This window comes from Patagioenas fasciata, chromosome 2 (assembly GCF_037038585.1).
Source record: "Patagioenas fasciata isolate bPatFas1 chromosome 2, bPatFas1.hap1, whole genome shotgun sequence".
Taxonomy (NCBI): Eukaryota; Metazoa; Chordata; class Aves; order Columbiformes; family Columbidae; genus Patagioenas; species Patagioenas fasciata.
In genome coordinates, this window is record NC_092521.1 from 90,556,389 (window position 1) to 90,578,684 (window position 22,296).

At 40.8% G+C, this 22,296-nt stretch overlaps 1 long non-coding RNA gene across 1 annotated transcript; it reads right to left on the bottom strand.

Moving 5' to 3' along the window:
- Positions 1 to 2,902: 2,902 nt before the first annotated feature.
- Positions 2,903 to 20,498, bottom strand: LOC139827403 (uncharacterized). Its single transcript, XR_011737937.1, has 2 exons — positions 20,422 to 20,498; positions 2,903 to 3,004 (listed from the first exon to the last, which is right to left on the bottom strand). It is a non-coding gene; the product is annotated as an uncharacterized lncRNA (long non-coding RNA).
- Between the last annotated feature and the right edge of the window lie 1,798 nt (positions 20,499 to 22,296).

Sequence of the window (22,296 nt, forward strand, 5' to 3'; positions counted from 1 at the left end):
AAAATATCTTTCAAATAACAGAAATGCCTTCACAAATTCTTGTGAAAATCGTGTTTTGTTTGAATGAGGAAATAAGAAAGATTTGAAAGGACTATTCCAGCTGTGTAGTGGAGCCTACACATGAGTAAATGCTGCAGTTAAGATTACAGAGGCAAGCCTCTCTCCCCTATGCAAGGCTTTGTGAGATGCTACATTTTGTGATCAAGCATGGTTTCTCCGACAGTACCTCTAGACCTTAGAGAGAAGACATAGGATCTTTGGGGTGCCTCTTTGCTAGAAGACAGAAAGATACTGTTTAAAATATAAGTTGCATTCAATCAGAGAATGAATCAATGTCTTTTGGCTTATTTTTTCCACATTGATTTATATTAAGAAAACTGTGTACCATTATAACATATGTCCTAAAGAGTTTGAGGTGGAGAAGCAGAAAAGAAGGGTTTGGTTTCTTCTGACAGGAGCAGTTTCATCCCTGCCATAACACAGAGCAGCTTGAGAGCTGGTACAACATGACGGGGTGGAAACCAGTGAACTTCACCGCTTTGCAGAGCAAGTCTGCCCTTGAAGAACAAGCATCCTCTCTGTCAGCATCCTGCCACAGCTCAGAGGATTTGAAACCAGGACCCAGAGAAATATCATGATGTTTACAAAGAGGAGGGGGAAAAAAAATGTCAAACTTTCCTAGCCTTGACGTTAACATTTCCCGATTCTTGGAAGGCTAACCACAGTACTTTAAAGAGCTCCTGGCATGAATTCCTGGTTAATGTGGAATTTGCAACAACCTCATTCCACATAATAACAACCCTATGCGATGTATGCTTGGTTGCTTTTTTTGCCTACAGGAATCTTGTTCCATAGAGATGAAATCATGACAATACAATAAACCAAAGCTACTTGGTACAAAGATTGATTAATAAAATCACCTATTGGAATGCAGATTACTTATATAATAAAGAAAAGCACAATGTCTTCATAGGATAATTCAAGTTGGAAGAGGTCAGGTGTCTTGTTGCACGCTTCTCTTTAAGCAGGATCAGCTATGGGGTCAGATCACAATGTGCAGGGCTTTATCCAGATGCTACAGGGGATTTTTCAGTTCAGGAGGTCCAAGTGAATACTGTGAGAGCTGGATGTGGGGCAAGATAAACTGAAAGAAAGAGGACTGAGTTAAAAATGGTAAAAGCAGCTAATCCACTTGAGGAGTAGGCAGAAAAGCCTGTACTCTTGTCAACTTACTCTCCTCCGATCCTGACTGAACCAAAGACACCTGATTTTCACCATTCTTCTGATGTCAGCAAACATTAATGAAACTCACAGGCAAAATGTTCTGTCCCTCCCTCATGCTGATTCAAAGGGAAGATAACAACCTATTACTTGTGTCATTTACTCTGCTGGCAGAGGCCTGTACCCCACACAGGGAGGGATAAAGCTGAGCAATGGTTCCCATTCCCCATTTTCTAGTGATGCGAGTATGATGAGGAATGTGGGCAGCTTTGTTTATTATCTGAAAACCAGAGAAAATCATTTGTACACTAACTATTGGAAAAGATCATAGATGTTGCAAAGTCAAGCAACCTGATGTTGGTAAATGTTGTAACTGAGATTGCTTGGGCAATGTTAATTTGTGCCCCAATCTTGTGCACATACATTCTCATGCAATCTTTAAGTACAAGCACATCGTGATGCAACCTATAACTACATGATTTCTTAGGATTTTTCTTGTAGATCCCCTGTCTCATTCAGTTAAAAAAAAAAAAAAAAGAAGCCCTGACTCTCGGCATGATTTAGGCACTTAAAATACCTTTGAGAATCTGGGTCTTAATGAGGAGCAGTTCAATATTTTTTCTCTTTGTTCAGTGTTGAGGCCCATGACTTATTTAATGCACTATTTTCAAACTCTGCTCCAAAGAACTAATGATTAATGTCCTCATGAGCTTTTTTATAATTCTTCCTTATGAAGGATCCAAGTGTTTCACAAATAGTAATACATTTATTTTCACTGTGTCTCCAAAAGGGGAAGGTTTATTACCTTTCTTTCAAATTGGGAAACTCAGAGGCAAATAGGTTAAGGTGACAACCATGAAATTTTGGGTACTTGTAGCTCCCAGTAGTTTACCATTCTTGAGCATGGTGCAGTGTTTTGTATTTTCAAAGCACAACTGTTGGCAACTGTGAATGTGCAGTGCTTTTGCAAATCAGATTTCAGAGTGTCAAGTCAGGCACTCATAAAATGAAACAAACAGAACTAGAATAATGTCATACAGTGCTGTGAGGAAGAGACAGAAGCCTGACATCACTCCTGGGCAAAATGATGGAGCAGCTGATGCAGCACCCAGTTAATAAAGAATTAAAACTAGTAAGATAATTAGAGCCAGTTAACCTGGATTTAAGGAAAATAAACTTCGTCACACTACATTTTATTTTATTTATTTTTTTTTAAAACGAGGTTATGAATTTGCTTTATGAAGATGATGGTACTGATGCAGAATATTAGGGACTGGAGACTAAGGAAGATAAACTCAAACTAGTTCTACCCATGTTGTGAACAGATGTTACCTTCTAGACACAGCTGTGCCACCATTAGAATGTAGCTCCATCTGATGCTTGTGAACATTTCCTAGCTAGAAATTAGTTCCCCTTGCAATCTACCTGCAGACCAGTTCCTGCGTGGACCTCCTGCTTTACAGTAAGGTAAATAAGTGAAGTTCACTCAGACCAGCAACTCATGTTGTGTAAGCTTGTCCTGATAATTTTCCTTGAGGAGAGTTCAGGAGCTCACTCAGATACCTCTATACCTGTCAGCAACTGGCCAGCTCATTTTCTAAGTTATAAATTTAATTCCATGGAGAAGCAGTGAGATCCCCAACTCTTCTCGCAGTCTCCCACCTCATTTGTGATTCACCTACCTCCACAAGTAACGAGGTAATGTTGTAGAAGGATCAGTCTTCTAATAAGGTGACCCACATGTGAATCAGGTCTATCCTGTTCAATGAATAAGGTAAGCCCTCTGTGGAAAAAACAGTAGGTAGTCACATAATTAAAGGCTTTTCTTGCTGTACATACACAAATATTTACACTTTATAAGTGTATTTATGTATAACACATAGACATTATGTGAACACACAGAGAGGCCAAATTAGATTTGCACAAGCTATTTTACCTTGTGTAATTTCTGACTTTCAAGTTCTTAATTTTGCATTCTTCATGGTATTTTAATATAGGGCTTTTTCTCTGTGTGTATACATTAAAACAATGCAAAAAACTAATGAGTGCTTACACAAGACAAGTTCTACAGTGTACATAATTTTTAGAGGCAGATCGTTTGAACGCCTTAGAGGAATGTAGTGAAATCAAGTAGGAATTAAGTCAGTCCAGTGGCTTTTTTAATTTTAAACAGATCTTCAAATACTAGAATTAAATAAATTAACTGAACAATTAAATTAAATTAAATTAAACAGGCTTTGAGCAGGATTCCTACTTCAAAAGACCAAAGTCCCTAACAGCATTAATTTTGCATTCCCTTGGTCATAAGATGGTAGCCAAACATCTGACGTTGAAAAATCATTTAGTGCAAATACATGTGTTTATTTTCTTCATCCACCTCTAAGGCTGCTGACAGATTCTTAATAGAAATACCAAGACTGGAATAGTAATACCTAGTTCAGGAGCAAGATGAGTGCATTTTCACCTAAAATGGATGTCACAACCTGTTACATGTGGATGCTTACTGTCACTTTTACCATCTAACTCAGTTTCTAAAGGGAAAGCAAAAATCTAACACCACCCAGGATCTTTCTTAAGGATTATCAGAGGAAAGGAATCAGGACACCCTGAGGGATCTCAGTGACTCATAGTGCAGCCGTCAGACAGATAAATTACACCTCGCATGCAGACTAACTGTGCAAGCAGGTGTATATGCTACAGAAAGTAACCAAACAAAAGTAAAGATGGCAACTCAAATTCTAATTGCTTCAAATATATGAGTCACCAAGTTCCAATCTTACAGGACCCGACTGGAATATTTAATGAAAATGGAACCTCTAACCAAAACCTTATTTGCACATGAAATATTTCGCTTTGATTTTTTTTTTTTTGGTTACTGTTTTTTTTTGTTTGTTTGTTTTTGTTTCTTTGCACCCAGATAAGAGACATGCTTGTTGGGGAGTGTTACTTTCCATGCCTGCTTCTATATTATATATACAAGCTCAGAATCACCCAATATCCAAACAGTTCTGTGTTTACATGGGCTGGGAGTGAGCTCCACAGCACAGTAGCAAGACTTGAGCCTCTTCCATCCTTCAACACAGCCCAAAAGCGGATGCTACCTGTGGAGAGGCTGAGAAGGGACCAAGTCTTAGTTAAACGGTGTGATGTAGTCACATGATGTTGACATATATCCATCCATCTATTTACGCATTACCTGGCACTTGCTGCTGCTTGCACCTTGCAAGTCCTGCTTGCAGCTGGACTAGATGATTGTTGTAGCTATCTTCCAATTGTTCTATTCTATTCTATTCTGTTCTGTTCTGTTCCGTTCCGTTCCGTTCCATTCCATTCCATTCCATTTCCAGACAGAAATTACTTGGATATCCTGCACAGACCTTGCTAAAGTTGATCTGGACAAGTGCAGCCCTGGATACTCTCCCACTGCCTATCTGAAGGGGACACCTGCACCAGTGGCTCACAGGTCAGCTCATGTTCTCCTGAATAAATACTTTCAAACATTTCAAGGAGAAGAGCATATTCTTTATTCTCTGCATACAAACCAGGCATGATTGTGCACATATGGTTTAAGAGGGAAATAAGAGCATTAATTATAATAGTTCAAGTTGGGGAAAGAGCATGTTGGTTTTTCTCAAGAAAACAGGTATGAAATAATGAAATAACAGCTGTAAGAACAAAAGGAAAAGAAAGAGACTGGGGAAAAAATCATACACAATATTTAATGTTATTGTTGTATTTCCTATCAGTATTTGAATATTTGAGAGATAAGATGCTTGCAATGCTAGAGTTAAATATTTTGTAGTTACCTGGAACCCAGGCCAGCTTGTGCAAATACAGCTTTGCACTGCAGTCAGCCTGGTAAACTTCGTGTTTCCAGGCATAACCACTGACTTACACTTTACCCCACAAAGGTCAAAACTCTTTTTCCAGCATGCTAGTAATGTTGTCTTGAGCTGTTAGCCTCTATCTTTGAAATCCCAACCACTTCTTTCATAATTATTTTTTCTTCTGAAGTTATGCAGCCTAAAATCAAGGAGTTCCTGAACTTGTGGGGGGAAAAAAAAATGAGAGAGAGAGAAAGGGAGAGAGATAGGTCCCTTCATTCATCCAAAAGGCTCTGTACTTTACACCACTAGAGTCCCAAGACCTGCTGCATCTGAAGGAAGGGGTGAAATTCCAGCTAGTTTTGCTCTGGGCCAGTAGGATCTGGCCAGCACATGCAGATCTCCAGGATGTTTGCTCAGTACACACCCAGCATATCCAAGGAAAGGTGAGAGGCATCAACCGCACCAAATAACCCACTGCAGACTTGACACAGTCTTTTTATCCTCTGCTGCTAAGTGAGGATGTTGCACCTGAGGAATCTGGGAACATGGAAGACAGAAAACCCAAGTTCCTCTGCAACTGGAGACATCTAGTTAGACACATTTTGCTAGGAGAGAAAAGCTGTCAGCAGCAGCCAGAGAATGAGAGGTTACACCAGGATCAAGAAGACACGCTACAAGGGAGGAGCCAGCTAGGAACAAACACCTGAACACCTGGCTTGAGGAGGTTTGGCTTTAAAGAAAAAAAAAAAGCCAACGGACCAACAACCAGGCTGTGGCTTTTCCCTGCTTCCTCCTACCCACTCACCTGGTCCGTGGACAGTCAGCCAGCAGAACAGGCAATACCGATGGCCTCAATCAGCAAGGAGGAAGCTGTTTTTTGCTAGCAAACCTGCATTTCTTTTCAAGTAAACATTTTTTTTTCAGACATGCCTGAGGTTCAGTTATCTTCCTCAGGAAGATGTCAGCTGGGCAACACGTTTAAAGCAGCTACCATTTAAAAAAAAAAAAAAAAAAGTCTGGACTGGTGACTGCAGACGTAAATTGTTCACACTTGTGACCATGTCACGCGAGAACACCAAAGGCTTTCACCAGTTTTGTGGTTGTTTGGAATGAGATAGGCAGTGGGCCAAAATCGGTATACCTTGAGCAAAAGCCTCCTATGTTGTGCAGCTTGGCTGTCCTGCCAGCTTAGGCAGGATATTTCTTATCTCCAGTTCCTTTCCATAGGTATCAAGTGTTCCTGGCCATTTGGATTTTGACAAAAGACTCTGTATAGTTATTAGCTTTAATATTATTCCTGGGCTTTAGGCAGAAGGGAGATTGTTAGGCTAGTTTCACAGTGGTGTTGACCTATTTGTGATCTCCTTATTCAGTGTCAAACAGTAATTCTGACTAGGCACCTCACTGGCTCCTGCTTATTTTCATAAGCTTACCTGAAGCAGATCACTAGCTGGTCCCCAGTTCAGATTCTCCTCTGCATCACACTTTTGTGATTGAGAACCCAGTGGTAAGAGATGGAGATGAATTTGTATAATTATGCAGCAATTCTCTGTAAATCTCTCTCAATTATTTTTAAAAGCATCTTGCTATGGGAAAATGCTCCTGGAGTCAGACTTTTTAAAGTTTTCTTCTTAAATAGTTCAACATGTCCTTGCAGTATTTTAAGATTTGAGGACAAACCTTTATCCACGTAGTGAACGTAGATGCAAAGTATGTTGTTCACTCTGCTGGTAATGAAGTGTCCTACCCACTGCTCCAAGACCTCAGAGTGAGCCAATGCAGTGCTTAATGAGAATTAGCCTGTATTAAAAAAGGAAGCAGATTACAGATACTAAGTTTCAAAGTTTAGGACAAAGTTTGTTTTCCTCACTTTATTAGAAGTAGACAAAGTAGAAATGGTATAAAGCTAATAATTATTTATTTTAAAAACACAAATAGAGGCATGGAGTCCAAATCAGACAAAGTTCAGAGGCTGCTGTTTTCTTTGAGTGAATTTATCTAAAACTCTTGTGAGCTTTGAATCAGACTATTCTTTTTCTTTTCATTGCATGAGGTGCAGAATCCTGATCTGTGGCTGATAGTAGGCATCTATATTTCTCCCATTTCTAGGGTTGGCTGCTACTATAATGGAAAACATTAGTATCAGCTTCACCTTTTTGCAAAACAGTCAGCATTTGGTTTGGCTGAACAAAAAAATATTTTGGATTGGACCTCAGTGACCTTCTGCAAATTGATAGCCAGCTTGCAACTGGCAAAGCTGAGTCACCAGTGGTGCGGGGTTGAAATCCAACCCATACATCTGTAGCATATCTTGCACTGCCAGGGTAATCAGTGTTGTGATATTCTCATGTTTTAAAACAGCCTGGGAGAGCCTTTGATCAGCTTTTGATTGGATACTGTACATTACACATAGTCTCTGGGAGGAGGTGAATTTAGACCTCTACTCAGTAAAGGTTCGGTATTTGGGTTCTTCTGTTCTGTATGCATCTTCCTGGGAAATTTCCAGTTCTTCAGAAGGAAGGAAATTCTGAGTTCCTCCAGATACATTCTCTTCTGGTGGATTCAATCCATCGGACTGCTGAAGCAAACACGTGGTTCACTTGCTTTTATTAACATGTCTATTCCTTGCAGGATTTCTGGCACGGTTTTGAATGAAGTGCTTGCAACTTTCACTTAAAATTCAGTCCAATATCACAGGGAAACTTCAGCTCTTCTGGGATGGGGGTGTAAGGACTACATTTCAGGGTCTCTGCTGAACTTCTGGACCTCCCTCAACCTCCCACATCAAGTACAGTGCAACAAAGTTTTGGAAAGTGAACTGCATTGTTGCTGGGAGGCTGTTTTCCCCAGTAGAGGGGAACAAGCTGTGTAACACTTTACATTTCATGTCCCAAAATGTAGCCTCTCTTTCATTATTTAATTAAGTTCTGTTTTCAGATTTTATCAAGATTATCTCCTGGGTCAACACGTTCTGCAACAGTTTCCCTGTGTGCCAAGTTCCCAACTTGCTGGCAGGCTGGCTGCAGCATTCTGCAGGCTGCCATTTCAGAAGCTGTATCATAATATTATTCTCAATAATTGGTAAGTTTTAGCTTTAGCAGGGATAATACAGATCCTGCAACCACCTTCTATAATCCAGTGAATGCTCCAGGAGCATTCATGCTGTTACCCACATACAGCAGGCACAGAACCACTTGTACCTTGGTACTTTGTTAGACAGTGCTGTAATTTTGCCCACTGCAGTTTAGTCCTTTTTTTTTTTTTTTTTTTTAAACTTCCCTTGGAGTTTTAAGAGCCGTGATTTCCATTATCTCATTTTAAACAAATGAGGTTGAGTATTTGTTGTGATTTTTTGAAACACCAGGCCCACAGTCTGCTTACACAAAGCAGCTGAATAGAGTTTCAATTCTACATCTCTACTTAAAGATGTATTTCCGTCTTGTTCAGGATAATGTAATGACTTTGCACTGCAAGTATTTTTCTTTATTTTTTTTTTTCAGGTCAGGATAAAATATAGTGCTTAATTTTTTCATCAAGGCTTTACTCTTCTCTTTTTTCTCCCTAGAATTCAGAAAAAATTATCACTGACTTTCTTTGTTCACTTAGAAGAATCTCATCTGTTTTGTGGGGATATACGAAAGCCTAGCACCTCCAGGATGTCTCAAGCTTTTCTTTTTTCTTCTTTTTTTCCCCAAAAATGAGGGAAGGGAAGCAATATAAAAGCTTTTTCGGGGTACTTAGTTACAAGTAATTTGCACCTGAAATCTGCAGTTAGAGAAAAAAAATCCACTGTTGCTGGTTTCTAAATAGTAGAATCATTGCTGAAAAAAAGTCAAACTAGGGCAAACAGAGAAAAGCCGTGTTTTTCAGAGCTATAGATGTAGTAAAGCATAAATTATGGCTGACGAAGTACCTCAAAAATCTGAACAGGCAATTGGTATTTGACTGTAATGGCTGGTGGAAGGGAACATTTTCAGCAATATCCAGTCTCCCTAGCCTTTCCAGCATCTAGTTTAAATGCAATATAGATTCCTGATGGCAGGAGCCTAGTGTACCTCTACAGTCAAAGGTAAGAGCTGGACATCTTCAAAGAGCAAAGCAGGGCACACTATGTGCCTTACATGTGCTCTTGCATGTCTGTCTAGACTAATTCTTTTCAATCAGCCATGTCAGCATGGCTAACCTTAAAACATATGGTTTTATTTTGTATTTTTTAAACAGAAAAATAGTGTAGGCTTGCAGGATTTTAAGGAAAATCTAATTTAAAGAATCTACAATATTCAGCTGGTCTGAATTACTTTGCTGGCTTGCTGTCTTTACACATGCACTGCATTTTTTGTCAAGGTCTAGGATGTGGTGAGATAGAAAAATCCTGCCCTTTATCTATTGATTGTACTGGAAAATTGACTTTTCTGGCTCCTTTCAGAGTGAACCCCAAACCCAAAGGCTCAGAGGCTTTGAAAAGGCCTAGATGGCAGAGTGAGGTGACACCATCCATCCCTTGGGTCTTGCCACAGTGAGCCTTTGGTGAGGATCTGTGAAACTGAGCCTCAGTGAGTTAGGGCTCCCACCACACCTTCCTTCCTCGCTTTCCTTGGTGAGACAAGGGCTCCCACCAGTCAACAGGAGAGCTGAGTGGATGAAGGATCAATTTGCCTTGGGCCTGCATGGAGAAAAGGGGCCACATCTCCTCACTCAGGGATGTGGTGTAGTAGGAAAGAAAGCAGCAAGGAGAGAAAAGCCTTGTTAAAGCACAAACATGGCAACCTCTTCCAGCTTTTCAATTTTTATTAAAACCTTTTTTTTTCACCTCTTCATTTTTTTAGGGAAGGGTGAGGGCAACCAGAGCACCTAGGACTGTTCAGCTTGGTCTGTGCTACTAAGACTTTACTGATACCCTGGGGAGAGGGGACCTGTCTGAAATCCCTCTATCAGGAGTCTGTATTCCTTTGAGTCTGAAGAGAGCAAGTTTTTAAGAGTCTCTGGAGAGACTGTGAAAAATAACATTCAGCTATTCAACCGTGTGTCCTTCCTGATAGTAGCGGAAGAGGATATGTCTAACCTTGTGCTCACAGGGACGTTATGGCTGTAAATTTTCAGTCCCTATATACAGCATGGGAAGAGACAACGTGCTGAAAGACCTTGACTTTCCATCAAAGTCCACATACAAAAAAAAAAAAAAAAAAAAGCAAGCCCTTGCTCTTATTTCCAGATGACTAATCAGTGGTAATTAATAGGGTCAGTCTGTAAAATCCTGCTTGGGACTTGATCCGAAAATGATTCAATAGTACTATGAATTTTACTGGTTGGGCATGGTATGCAGATATTCAACACATTAGGTGTTTTCCAGGTAATTATAACTTTTTTTTTTTTTTTTAATTTTCCGAGAGGTAAAAAAAGTACCTATTGACTAAATTTTCCATCATAATTTTAATGTTTAATCCCTAAGGCCAGAGCAATTACTTTTCCTTTTTCTTTGATAGCCGATGCCCTCCAGCTGGGTTGTAGATTAGCAGACATAGGTGCTAAATTTAGTAGAATTAGTGTGCCTACGTACTAATTAGACTAGTCACGACAGCCACTGCCTTCACCAGCAATGCCTTCCAGGCATCCCTTGAAAAGAAAATGTGTGAATTTATAGGCTTTCCAGGGAGCTGTGCTGGGTGCAGAAGCCTGCTGATTGTAATCACCAATTTAGCTATGTGAGCTGGAAAAGCCCTTTCCCCGTGTTATCTGTGAGGTACCCTGCCAACCTGTAGAGAAGCAGCACATTCATTGCCTGGAAATAGAGCCACATTCAGAAGTCCCAAGAGGGAGGTACCATGGCACTTTGGTTTTGTGCTACATGGCTGCAAGACCAGCATGTGCCAGACTTGGACCACCTTTCTTCTTTGGGGCTCACATCTGAAAGCATCATTCTGTACTGCAGCAGAAATTGCAGCAGCATGGGGTAATCCAGCAATCCTTGCCTCTTTCTTTCTGACACACTCAGTGTGCAAACTAAAAATATAATTTCTCTAACTGCTACTTCTGCAGATGCAGTGTGGGGTCACTGCATTCAAGTGAGGTCTTTTTTTTTCTTTTACTTCTCATAAAAGATGATAAAAATGAAATTTCTCTGAATAAATTCTACCCTCATCTGTGCATTCCCTTCAAATGTTGCCTTTTTGTGACACCATGGAAACCTCAGGATTTTAAAAAGATTTGAACAGTTAATTTACTGGGAATTACAGAGCAATTCTGTTGGTGTGCCAGGGAAGTAGAACTCAGCTTGTTCTCCTTGAGTGAGAAGGTAAAGATCTTAAAACAAATAACTCCAACAAACAAAATCCTTACTTCAGAGTTGTACTCACTCGAAGTACAATTCATGCGGTAGATCATGAAATGATCTACCACAAAATGTATCAGTTAAGTCCTGGTTGAGTCCTCAAAATAGGTCTTCAAGGTGCTTATGTTTTGTGCTGATCCTCTCTATGGGAGTGAATTGTGCTCTGAATTCTATTTGTTTGCTAAGACTAAGAGAAAGCCAGCGAGGCTTCCCATGGATCCCAAGTTTAGTCTTTCACAGCTCACTCAAGCAGTTGGTATTTTGTTGAACAATTAAAGAATATAAATATAAGAGTATAAATATATTTTGGAGTTTTAGCTGTAAAGTGTTATCAACATTTTAATGTGTTGTGTAGCTGTATGCAGCTGTGTGATGAAATTGTATGGTTGTGTTAATCTTCCTGATTTATGAGGTGCCTTTGCAATGTGCAAAGAAAACCAGCACAACCCTTTTGATCCTTTCAGACAACTTACACTAAGCTGTCAGCAAGAGCAAAAGTGGACTTTTAAATAGTTGGTAGCATCAGCGAACTGCATTATGGTGGAGATATCATTGAAACAGACGAGACAAAAACAGTATGCATAGACAAAGCAGGAGTGTCCCCACAGACCAAGTGGTTTTTCATGCAAATGTATGAGTGAGCTGGTACTGTTTGCTCTAAACTTAAGAACTTAACCTAAACAATAAGAACAGCTTATCAGTTCAGCACAAGTTCACTGATAACTTCAGCTCAATAGATGAGGCTTTGAACATTGCTGTCATCTTCCTTCTGCTTACTGAGGAGAAGGAGAAAAGCTCTTGAAACAAGAGGGGAAAAAGCCCAAGATAACACTTCAGATTTGCAATCAAGTCAATATTAAGATAAAATGGTGGGTCCAGTGGTACGCTGGCCCTAAGCCTCTCTTGTACAAGACAGGTATTTTTATGACAGCATTTTTCTGAATGGCACATAATATTTTTTCTCTTAGATAGAGCAGAAAAACTACATGTGTATCTGTGCCGCTGAGTACTGTTGTCTGCTCTTTCAGATTATCAGTTGGCACCAATATGTTGCACAATACGTAGGACTTTTAATTTTCAGTAACTGAATGCTAACCCTTTTAAAACAAATTTTGCCTGTTTTGTCCCACGATGCAGAGCCCATCGTGGCAGACCCGCCTGACTTCTAGCTCAACTCACTTTTTACTATCCCCACACATGACTCAGCTTTAGTTTCACCAGAGCTGTCTTCTGAGATAATCAGTGCGTGGCAGTGAGCTGGGGAATAGTTAGGTGAAATCCATTTTCTGACACAGCTAGCAGTTAAAAGTGTGAAATTTCAACAGCATAGATAAATTACCACAAGGCAAAACTATGCTAATGGGAGCTTTCTCTATTAGGCCATACACACAAGGAACATCATAACACCATGCTGCTTACTTATCTCATGTTACATGGACTGCAAGTTTCATTCAAAGATCATAAATCTACATTCAAAGACTAATCTTTAGAGCACGCTGTGTCATACACCCCCCAGGGTCATTCCACAGAGGGAGTGACTGGGCAGGCACAGCGAGTGATAACTTGAAAAGGTCCTACACCGTGACAGTGCAAAGTCTGACATGAGGATCCAGGGATCCTGACTGTCTGTACTAGGGGTTTAATGCACACCAGGCAAGTCTCTCCTCACCAATTCATCTTCTTTAACTCCATTTTCCCTCTGAAAGTGAAGAACTGCCAAAGCCAAGAATTGTGTTTGAGCAAAGCCTTCTCCCAGGCCTCTTTAGCACTCACAAAGACCTTATGGAGACTCTGTAATTGGTGCAGTGGCTGTACACATGTGAAAATCCAGTAAAAGTTACTGACAATACAGACTGTACTGTACTGTCCATTTTTGTAAGCCCAGTAATGAGTCCCTAAGAGACAGCCAATAAAGACCAATTACTCCATCCAAACAGCCCAGCTCTTGAAGGCTGACTGGTTTGATCACCGGTTGTGTGGTGCTGGAGACACAGCCAAAAATGAACTAGGACCCTGAAGTGTTACTATGAAAAAAAAATCAAATTTGGTTATTTTTTGGGTGCTATTTATTCTGCAAATCTTCCAGTTCCCTGCTGGAGGTCTGAGAAACAACCCCTTCTTCTTGCACTGCCACTCATAGAAACAAAATTGCTTGGTCACAGCTGGGCAAAAAAACACTGGCCAGCAATTACTTTTCAGGATATAAGCACTCCTTTTATATTAAGTATAGTGACCATTTAGAAACAACATGATTTGCTTCTCCTCTGACAGACATGGTGCTGCCTCTGCAGTATTTTCTCACTCCCCTCACTCATGCCAAGTAGCTCATTTGAAGTGACCTTTGGGGTAATGAACTGACATCCCTCAGGGTGTAAAATTGAGGACTCAGGGTGAGAATGGAAATTTGTATTAGTCCTGTAAGGCAGCAAAGGGCCAAATGCATTAAGCCATTGAGCAGCCTTGAATTTTATATTTAAGCTACACCAATGGTTTTAATAACCTTATCATTCACACAGCAACAGCATAGGGCAGGTACGTTACACTCTGCCAAAGATCTCTTAGACGGTAAGGTATACACTCTGTGGCCAGTGTGCCTGTTCTTTTAGTAATTGCATCAGTATGATATTTCACCTCAGCCAGATGCATTCTCTGAGGTCATTCTCTTTTTCTCCCCCATCACACATATTTGGGACCTGCCATTTGCATGCATAGTGGTAGATGTTGCTGTGCCTCTCTCATTTCTCAGTGGGGGACTTGTTCTCAGCTGGCAAGGAGCTTCATCATAACTGTTATTTACAGGTAGCTGGTAGATTAAGGACACTTTTTTTTTTTAAGGAAAAAACTTTTTCTTAAAATTCCAGTTATTTAAGCTAACTGGCCACAAATTAGAGCACACAATGGCTTGCTCTTCTACAGAAACAATTCTGTAACAACTGATTGCAACTCTGTGATAGACAAATGCACAAGACCTTCCTTGCCTGTATGGCCTGTAAAGTCACAAAAATCCAGAAGTCGTTATAACACAGAGCAAGTACTTCACTGATATTTAAAGGATCATCAATATCATTGAATTCAAAGAGATGGAGTTTCTAAATTCCCTTGACAGCGTGCAACCTAATTGTAGTTAAAAATACAGCCAGTGGGCTTTCAAGCACAGGGTAATGCAGTGCCAGCAATTTGAGGTCTATGCTGTTGTACACAGAAGTTGCACACTGGGCAGTTTTAGGTTTTAGTCCTGGATGTAGAACTGTGAGATTTATAGGAGATGACAAAAGCAATTTTGACCCACTGTCCTTTTCTGCAACTAGTACCTTTGCCCTTCATGCCGTTGCTCCTGATTAACATTTGCAACATGAGGGAGTCTTGGAATAGCATAGATACTGAGCTGCCACCACCCTCACCAGAGCTCAGAGCAGCTCACTTCCAAATACAAGAACTAAATCACAAATCTGGTGAGGCCTCCCCAGAGCTCTTCACCAAGAGTAGATAGTAATTGTTCCCCAAATTGCTCAGCAGGCTTCCTATATCCAAGAACCATTGTTAGCTATTGCATGCCGTATTTTCTCCTGCCCATCAAAGTGGCTGCACCATCATCCTGTCTCCAGAACTTACCCTGTATGCTCTACTTGCATATGTAATTTAGCATTAATAATATATTGACAATACAATATTTCTCATGCACCCTTTAGCATGTAAGCCAGTTCTCTACAGTAGCTCTAAAGATGGCAGGATTACAGATACCTATTTTTTCCATGTGCATTCTCTCATGTAAATATTCAGTTTATTTGCTTGTCTCCCAGCAAGGATGTTAACACAACCTTTCCTGCGTATCTGCCATCTATATCCTTAAAACTTATGGAAGTTTAGTGTCATTGATACCTCAAGCACCTAGACAAGTTAGAACAAAATTTGCCAATAAATTCGTGGACAATTGTGTAGGAAGACCGACAGACAACATGACTGTACAAACTTTGCTTACCTTAAGAAACCAGGCTACAAACCCCATAAGTGAACATAACAAAGACTTTAGAGCTGACCTCCCTCTCTCCCAGGTCTGTGAGCAACTACATCCTTCCTTTTGATAAAGTAAAGCGATGTTTGTTCCAAAGGAAAGGAAGAAAACACAATGCAAAAAGCAGTCTGCATAGGAAGTATTCCTAGCAGGCTTAAAAAAAGCATAGCAATTCCAAGTTCTTCCTCTCCTCCTTTAAAACCCTTTTCTGTTTTTTTTTTTTCTCCTAGGAACAACTCACACTGTTGAACAAAAGCCCTCAGCAAGGTGTGCTCACATGGTGCTGGATGCCACCAGACAACACCAAGAGGCAGCCCTGCCCTTATAGACTTACGTTCAAAGAAGGGTTTGCTGGTTTGAGGGCTTTGAAGACAAAAGCCATTTGACCATGTAAGGATAAGTATAATCCATTTGGGAGTATAAATTTCAACATGGAGCACTTTCGGCCATTCAGTGCCCGTGACTTGCTCCCGAGGGGCAGAAGGAGTAGCCAACGAGCAGCATAAAACCCTGTCCAAAGGAGTAAGCTTATATGGGAGTCCCTGGCCAGGCTGGGATGCTACACAATGGATGATGAAGACACTGCAACAACTGATAATTATTCTGTAAGTTATTCTCTCCCCTGTTAGCAAACTTGATAACAGGTGTAAAAATAATTATTTACAGGAAACTCTTTTTAACCGAGAATGGATTTTGGAAAGTAAAACCAAAAGTCACTAATGGAGAAATGCAGTGATGTAGTTTTTTTTATTATTGATTTGCATCATAATTACTCAGCTTGCTGACTATTTCTCCTGCTATAACTTCCTTGCTTGCATTCCTGGGGCATACATGACAATGACTTTTCCATCCCAGCATTTGTGTCTGTCTTCCTTTGCCCTGCTGCTTCCTGCAACAGTCAGATCCCATCTCAGATAAGGTACTGCCCTGCTATGTAGTAGGTCTTTCTGAAGTACAGGGGTCTGGCAGTGGTCAGTAACTCCAGCAGAAATAATGAAAATAAATCAAGTGGCTTGTGTAAAAAGATGGCACTTTGGGATGTTGCTATTCTACAGGACAAGACTGAAAGAGAATTGGACTTTTCAAGACTTTCACAATGTTTAAACACCCTACCCATCCTTACTCCCCCTGACATTTACTTTCAGCTTGTGTTACAGTGAAGATAACTGAGAGCTGGAGACTGCATTTGAGAGTAGGCAGCTCAATTAAACCACCACAGCCATAACTGTGATCCTTAAGATGGACCAACAGGTTCAGGCAAGTAGTTTGGTAAGAAACAAGGGAACCTCTTTTGTTCTGTTCCCCTCACTAGGGAACTCCCTTTTGTCCTTGTGAGTACTGGTGGTATCAGAAGCACAAACATGTGAGCTGCTGCTGCCAAACACACACTGATGCTGACCTCATCCCTTAACCTGGAGATGGGAACGTTGGGGTGAGAGACCACATACAAGCCCATTGTCTCATTACACTGTTTACTCTGGAACATATATTTCCCCACAGCTAAGAGACTGGCCCATAGCTCTACTGCCTTCAGCAATCTCATAAATGTAGTCCTGGGGCGAGGCAGCAGCTCATGCAAACTCCCTGTGCCAGAAAAGTTTTGAAATCTCTTAAAAACACTCTGAAATCAAGTTTCTTGTATTTTTACAGGCTGAGCTTTGGTTTTCCTCTCCCACTTCTGACATTCTCTCTTTGCATTTGGGAGAAAAGAGAAAAAAGCAAAAACATGAAGAAAATTGTTGTGCAGGGATGAACCTCAGCAATGTAATCTTTCTATGTCAGTGAAAACTTACCCTCATCGTTTGTTATTTGGAGAATAAACCCTTCACAAGGCTTACGCTACCTGGCAACCACCAACGAAACAAGAGTTTCTGCTGGCTCTGGTCAATGCTCTGCTTTGTGCTAGTCTGCAGACCAGTATGAGCTCAGCATCCTAATCTGTTTTAGGTGAGGACTCTATCACCCCTTCCTTGTACTTGCCTTATTAAATCCCACATCAGGCATGCTTCTTGTGAACTGAACTGTGTTGTGCAAAACTTGGGCAGGCTTCCAAGCCAGTCATGCATGTGATTCCTCACCTGTGCTCTATCCTGAATACTGCATGAGCTTTCCTCTTTTCTCAGGTGGATTTTAGCCTGTGAGCGCTGCACAGTAAACTGAGAAGCTACCGAGAAGCAGTATTGCTTTCTACATTCCTGCTTCATCCTGTGGTTAATAAGTGTTAAACTTGCTGACGCTGTTAAACAGCATTCAGGGGTGGCTGATAAGCTGTAAGCATTTACATCGATACAGACAAAGTTATAATTGTAAATCCCACTGACCAAATGCATCAGTCTATATGCAAGAGGCTGGAACTATAATTATCCACTAGATCTTAATGAGACTAAGGGTTAATAATGCTGTGACATTAAATGTTTCCAGAGTTCTGCATGTCATGTTTGTCCATAGTCGGACTCGAACTCTGTGACTTCCTTATTTACTACAGTATTACCAATTTACAGAAATAAAGGTCTGTAAAGAAATACTATGAGAAGAGAAAACAAGTTTAGCATTTCTGAGATTATTTTAGCCTTTTATGTTGAAACATATTTTATTTTAAAATAAAATCTGTAGGTCTTCTAATGATCTGCTTCTGCTCCCAGTTAACTCAAGCATACACCATAGTTAGATCAGAACAGCACATTTGTAAGTCAAGTCCCTAAATCTTTGCATGGAGCAGTAAAAAATGTCAAGTAGGCAGGGGAGAAGTAAATTCTGGGATTTTTCCCCTCCCCTGGATTTTTTTTCAATTCTTAGTTTACAGATTAATCAGGGAAAATAGACTCATTTTTCAAACACAAACAGCTCAGTGAGGATTTATGCTCAATCTCCAACTTCAGTCAAAAGGAAACAAAAAGGATTTATAAGGAATTAGATGAAGATAGATGCCAAAAAATGTCATAATGTTGTAAGATGAATGAAGGAATGGGCTGGCCATTTGGAACAGCTTGCTCACTACTGCTTATCCTGAAAAAATGGTTGTTAAATAAACAAAAGTTTTTCAGAAGGGAATAATGGAGGCAGTCAAAGGCCTAAAAAGGCTCAGGATAAAGTGATGAAACTCTTCGAGTTTCTTGCTCTAAGGAGGAACTAGAAATGGGAGACAAAAACAGTATAATAAATTACGAACAATTAAACGTGTAGAAATCCTGCTCTCTCTAACTAGCAACACAACAGCGAGGAGATAACTGGTGGCTCTAAAAGGTGATGGCTTCAAAACCATGGAAGAAGGTGAGCACCTCACAAAGAGCAAGGAGCTCTGTGCCCCAGGGCGCTGGTGAGTGCAGCAGAATTCAGAGAGACTGGATGCCTTATGTGGCTACTGAGAATAAAGTTACAAATAATTATGAAAATGTAAGAAGAGAAACAAAATGCAGTTATTAGGGATTAGGGTGGGATTGACATAAGAAGGGTTATTGAATGGGTCTCTCGCACATCCCTCCACAGAGTGACCCTGAGGGAGAGGATGCTGTAGCATGTGTATGCACCATCTGGTTCTGGTGAGAGTTTCTGCAGCAGCAGAGCCCTTGCAGTTCACATTCATGCTACTGGGACTCCAAAGGCTTACTTCAGAGATTGGCTGGTTATTAAGGTACGTGGCCTAGAAAGTCTTGGTTTCAACTAATATTTGGGTGATAACCTGGAAGCATTTTGACACCTTTGCCATTTCCTCCTTAGTTCTTTTGTGGACACTTATTTATGTGATTTTGCTTTGGAATATAAGCTAGCACTTTAGAATTCACTTCTTGTTCACCAACAGCACCAATGTAGAGCAGTCATAGATGTGCCAACCTGCAGACTGCCCATGGTTGTGCTTCAAGCTGCTGTGGCAGCACGATGAGCAAGTGTTGGCTTTGCCCTGGCCTGCTCACAGCATTGGGGTTTTCTTCTCAGAGGAGCAATAATCTGCTCCTGGAGGCATTCTGCAAGGGGCCTGGCAACGGGCTGCAGAGCTGCTCTGCATGTGCCACTTCTCACATGGGTGTGCACAGCTCAACTCTCGCCTCTGAAAACGGCACTCTGTGCTGCTCGGTTAATGCAACAGTAATTTGTGTATCAATTGTCTCCATTAGAAAACAATTAGGCCCTGGTCTCTCTTATCTTTATGATCCCCAGTCGGGGAGAGTTATTGAGTAAATTAACTGTTGATGCTGCACCAGCAGCTTTTTACTTGAAATTCGAGATAGACGAGTCAGGCCAGATTTTATCATTATTAATCAGTAAGTTTCAGAGTACAATGTCAAAGGAACCCATGTTCACTCAAAAGTATTATTAATAACATTGGTTGAGCTAATACAAGAGTTCCGATAGATTTAATGAGACACCTTGAATGAATTACATTATATTCCAAATATTATTATTTCAAGCTTCCCAATGAATGAAGTACCATTAGCTGAATGCCTACTGAGGATGATAGCTATAATCATGAAAAAGCTGATTAAGGCCACCATGTTTTGAAAGATTGTAAGACCATTGTTTATTTTACAAAGCAGCATCACTACAGACAGTGACAAATCGTTATAATTACAGCATCTCAGCCACTGGATCCAATGTGTTCAGTTAAAAAGCATTTCAAATATGGATTTTTCCATCTGTAATTGGGCAGGGTGCTCTGCAGAGTGAGCATCAGCATCATCGGTAAAGATCCTTCAGGAGTGACCTAGTGTCCTTGGCTGCAGCTGAGCCAGAGCACCAGGCAGGAACGTGTTTGCACCGGGGTAAGTGAGGGCAGAAATCGACTGAAATGAGAATTTCACCTCTCTGTTTGCCACAGTTCTATTAGTGGTTTTTGGGATTGAAGGAAGGAATTCCCGAGTGTGCATGAAAAGACAATCCTATTCATTTTAAGCATCTGGCATCTGGCTAACTCACTTTGTAATCTAAAATTAGGGAGTCACAGAATAACAATCTCTTTTGGTCTTCTTTTCTGCTGATGTAATAATATTTGATCATAAGAAGTTACATAAAGCCAACAAACCCATTGTGCCTCTTACTCAGTTCTGGCTCACTTTGCTTGTCTGCCTCCTCATTAGTCAGCTGTGAGATCAGATCAATGTGTCAACAGCCTCAGGTGTTGCATCATCCACCTAAGAGGGACAGCAAGAAGGAACGAGACATGTTTTACTGGAGGTTGCATCAGTTTTTTCAAGCTTTGCTCTAAGAGGTAGAACAAAGGCTAGCTATGATGAGGCAGAAGCTCCTCTATATATCTTCTTGTCAAATATGTCACCTGTGTCTATGTGGAAACCTATTCTTCAGTCTCTGTCCATTTCATTTGGAGACCCACAACATTTCTCACATGCTGTGGCAATGCCTGGCATTTTACACCATCCCAGATTATGTCCTGCAAAATAAGGATGCAGGAGTTTTGGAGACAAGTTGCTGGAATGAAGAATAAAGCACTCCACGTTCTCCCCAGAAGGATGTACCATTCACAGAATTGCTGTTAGGAGACTCAACATTATTCCTGAATTTTAATCACCAGAGCAGTTTTATCCCATAGCAGTAGCTGATAGCCTCTTTTTCTAGCAGGTAGTTATACCATACATTGCAATTCTTAGAGGATGGGCAGAAGCTCTACATTCCTGAAGCACAGAGGAAATCTGGGAGCCAGAGCATGACTTAGGTTTGCTTACAGGAAGGGCTGGGGAAAAGTAGGTCTTTTTTTTTCCGGTTGATTGACACATCCAAAGAAAAGGGTAGCTAGTGACAGATACAAAAGCCACCATTCCATGGCCAAAGATCCCTGATGTTGTACACATGGTGGTAGGAAGGAGTGAAATCCCTGAACCCTATCAATTTCACACTATTTATTATGTAGCTCTTTGTTGTCGTTTCAATAGAAGTTTCCCCTCAACTGATTTTTGATAGGACATAGTCACCTAGTCTGTATTTTGACATTCACTCCCTGAATCCAGTGTGGTGAAAATGCCAGCAGGGAGAAGAAAACACTAATTTTTTTTTCTTCTTCCAGTGTTTTTTTGGCTAATCTTCTGAAACAGCAGGAGCGAGACTGGCAGGTGAGCTTTGCAGTGGGGGGTAGCTGATGTGACACATCTCTGGGAAGGAAGAGACACAAGGGGGTGCATGAGGTAGTGGGGAGGCAGGGAGAGGGGCTGATACAACTAGTTTCTTGTCCCTTAGTGCTTGGGACCTAGAAGAGTGCTTAAACCTTGAAATGTAGGAGGCTTTCATTCAGTGCAGACTCTCTAGAGCTCCTGGGCAGCTGGAACATGACATGACTCAACCTCATCTTCTGTGCAGAAAGACAAGGCACCTTCAGGTCTCATCATTTTGTTAGTGTAGACTCTTGCCTCCAGGCCCCATGCTTCCCAAGACATAGTTCCTTCACAGTCTTGCAAGTTCATTCCTAATCTATGGGGCCAGAGCACTGTGTCATCCAACATACTCCCTGCTTAACATGCTGAAAAACAGAGAGGTTTGTATGGCCATGTAGTAGCCCTTAGTGGTACAAACGGTATTCAAAATAAAGTGGCTCTCAAGTACAGAAGTCCCTCATCAGGTCTTGATGCTTACCAAGCTTTTTTCCTCCCAACTCTATCAGTTGTTACAATAAGAGATTTTAAATCTTCCTACATTTCTGTCTCATGGCCTCAAGCCATTGCTGCCAGTAACAACACAGCTAGAACATGCTGCAGAGAGAGCTTCAACATATAAGCTGCCCAACCGCTCTCACACAACACCACAACAGCTGGGCCATTTCTGCAGGGTGGTGGTATCAGAAGTTGTTAACTTTTCAGTTTTCAGCCTGAGAAAACCCAATACAGCCTAAGACAGTGGCCATAGAACGTAACTAGGGCTGACAAGGGAAAACAAGCATAGAACAAGGACTGAGACACAAACGTCTA